The sequence below is a fragment of the Hordeum vulgare genome, chromosome 3H (assembly GCF_904849725.1).
Source record: "Hordeum vulgare subsp. vulgare chromosome 3H, MorexV3_pseudomolecules_assembly, whole genome shotgun sequence".
NCBI classification, from domain to species: Eukaryota; Viridiplantae; Streptophyta; class Magnoliopsida; order Poales; family Poaceae; genus Hordeum; species Hordeum vulgare.
In genome coordinates this window covers 592,189,040-592,192,113 of record NC_058520.1, presented here as the reverse complement: position 1 = coordinate 592,192,113, position 3,074 = coordinate 592,189,040, and the positions used below count along the sequence as shown (strand labels likewise).

At 40.8% G+C, this 3,074-nt stretch overlaps 1 long non-coding RNA gene across 1 annotated transcript; it reads right to left on the bottom strand.

Annotated features, from left to right (window-relative positions):
• Nucleotides 1–242: 242 nt before the first annotated feature.
• On the bottom strand, nucleotides 243–722 carry LOC123440903. Its single transcript, XR_006630377.1, has 2 exons — nucleotides 597–722; nucleotides 243–484 (listed from the first exon to the last, which is right to left on the bottom strand). It is a non-coding gene; the product is annotated as an uncharacterized LOC123440903 (long non-coding RNA).
• Between the last annotated feature and the right edge of the window lie 2,352 nt (nucleotides 723–3,074).

The following is a 3,074-nucleotide window of genomic DNA, read 5'->3' as shown; positions in this document are numbered from 1 at the left end:
CTTATAATCATTACTTGCAGCTAGAATCAGGATGATTGAGTGAATCTACTAGATGGACCTTAACAAATTGCCAAGATGTGTCCTTATGTCCACACCATCCACTCCACGACAAGGAATACCGTGCAATACATTTGGTTCACTCGTGTTTTATATGGTTATATGACCTCCATTCGATACAAACATTAATTATCAAATATAAGATGATGAACAGAAAAATAAAATCAAATAGAATATATATCACATGCATGTAACCATAATGTTTTATTACTGGACATCATTTTTCAATGTTTTACATGATGGCAAAGTCCAACAAGATATAGTCACAGATCACAGAGAAGACATTCACAAGATATTTTGAGAAATCCTTTAGCTTGACACGAAGAATAATTGACGAGCTTTCCCCACTTCTCCGTGCATTTCTGATGGCAAGTATTACCAACACAAACAAATGGATTTGTGTAAGCAGACTCGATACGGCAACTCCCTGTGGAGAAGAACATATGTCAGCAAGAGAAATCCAAACTAAGAAACTTGTGCAGTTCTATTTCGGATGGATAGGAGATACATATATAGAAACACAGAGATTGATTTCTTACGAGCATGAGTTGAATGTCCTAGAACCACAAGCACCATAAGGCAAAGAAAAATAGCTTTCCCCTCCATAATGGCAGGCTCAAATTTCTGGTTCTCGATTCTGTTTAGGCGTCCAGATGCACATGATATTATCTTATACATTTATAGCTAAAGAACATTTAGTCCTGGTTCACTCAAATATACCAATAAATTAGGCCATATCATTGTCCTTAATTTCAGATGGTATCCATTTAATGTTTTATATCTATCTATATCTATGACGACATAGTTGGGTGGGCAGTATATTTAAATTGTATCTACCTGTATATATGACGATCGTTTCATTTAATTTATTGTATATATAGTGGTGCTACAATTTGAGTTTGTTATAATTAGAAAGACCTGACCGCATTATTGTCCCTAATTTATAAAAATATAGTTCTATCGTTAGGATGGTATCCATTTAATGATTTTTTTACGGGAAGGTATCCATTTAATGCTATTATAATTGTTTATATATGGGAGGATTTTATCCATCCAAATATGTATACGTTCATCCATATGTTCAAATACACAAATATAGCTCATCTACTAATACATTTCGGAATGCAAGAATCTGGTGCAGTGCCGCTTCTCGCCGACGGTGCCTCTAGTTGCTTCCGCTGCTCCTCTTCTGAGCTTCTTGTGGATGTCGTCGTCATTGCCGCAACCCTATGTGCATGTCGCCGTCGTTGTTCCCCGTATCTGCAAAACTTACATATAGTAGTCCTCATGTCATGTTCCACTATCTGACACTACGACACAAGGGACTACATAAAATGATCATAACATATGGGAATTAAGCACATTCCTGTCAGAATAAATACCATATGTCACAATATATATCAGTAGTATGATCATGTTAGAGCTTCAACTTGACCCGTTTACTATAGAAACACCAGAACCAGGGAATAGCCATGTCCATGTTTAAAGTTATTCCAAAAACATTGGCCCAGTTATTCTATAACTTACTTCATAGATAAACTTTTCTCTCATGGTTTAACAATACTGCATCCATTTAAGCATAGTGAGATTCTCTAACCATGACATATATTCAACAACAAAAAGTGGATTACTAACCAAACAATATATCGATGCTTTATTTGTTCTTTAATGAAAAACAAATTTGAAAGGTGACCACCATGGCCTCTATAATATACGTTGAGAACACTCATAGTGTTCACATGATTATACATTAGCATTGTTACATTTACTGTTTGCACTACCTAAGTGAGGAAATAAAATGGACTAAAGTCAGCAATGACATCAACTCATGGACATTGAAGTTCCTGGCTGGGTGGTTGTTTTAGTTCTGGGGTGCATACACTAGTGGAAAACGGGCCTTTGGACGGGACCCTTTAGTCCCGACCTGCCTCTGGGCCGGGACTAAAGGCCCGGGCACGTCGCCCCAATTCTCAATGCCTCCCTCGAGGCTTTAGTCCCGGCCCGTAAGGAGCCTTTAGTCCCGGTTCGTGTCCCAAACCGGGACTAAAGGGCTACGCGGTGGGCAGCCCGCATGTGCGCCACCTTTAGTCCCGGTTTGTGTCTCAAACCGGGACTAAAGTCCTCTGCCTATATATAGCACAGCCCCCTCTCCCCTCTTCCTTGCATTTTTCTTGGATGGAGGATTGTGGGTGTGTGCTAGCTCTCCATTTTTTTATGCACTAGAGATGTTTGTTGAAATGTGTGTTAGAGCGATGCCGCTTCAGTTCACCGAACACAACTACGATATGAGATGCCCGAGCCCCGCTTAAACCTCTTCCTCTTTATTTCTACTTATTCTAAAAGGTTAGCAGCTATATTTCCTCGTTTAGACCGTGCGGTACTAATTTTTAGGATCGTGATTGTATTTGATATACTGTCGTATAACGCAGACGAGCCATCCATGGATGTACGGTGATCGACGCACAACCGCTTACAGAGAAGGCGTGCATTCTTTTCGAGATGCAGCCGATGCGAACAAGCATGGTGGTGGCTATATGTTTTGTCCATGTGTTGAATGTCGGAATGGGAAGGATTACACTTCCTCAAGAGTCATTCAGAGACACCTGCTTCGGTCCGGTTTTATGTCGGGCTATAATGTTTGGACCAAGCACGGAGAGAGAGGGGTTATGATGGAAGACGACTATGAAGAAGAAGAGAACGATGATGACAACTACCGATCTATGTTCCCTGAGTATGCTAATACCGCAATGGAAGACAATGAAGAAGAAGATCAGGATGAAGACCGGGAACCAGATGAGCACACTGATGATCTTGGCCGGGTCATTTCTGATGCACGGCGAGGTTGCGACACAGAAAAGGAGAGGTTGCAGTTCGAGCAGATGTTACAGGACCACAACAAATTGTTGTACCCAACTTGTGAAGACGGCAAGAAGAAGCTGGGTAGCACACTGGAATTGCTGAAGTGGAAGGCAGAGACCGGTGTGACTGACTCGTCATTTGAAAAGTTGCTGGTACTG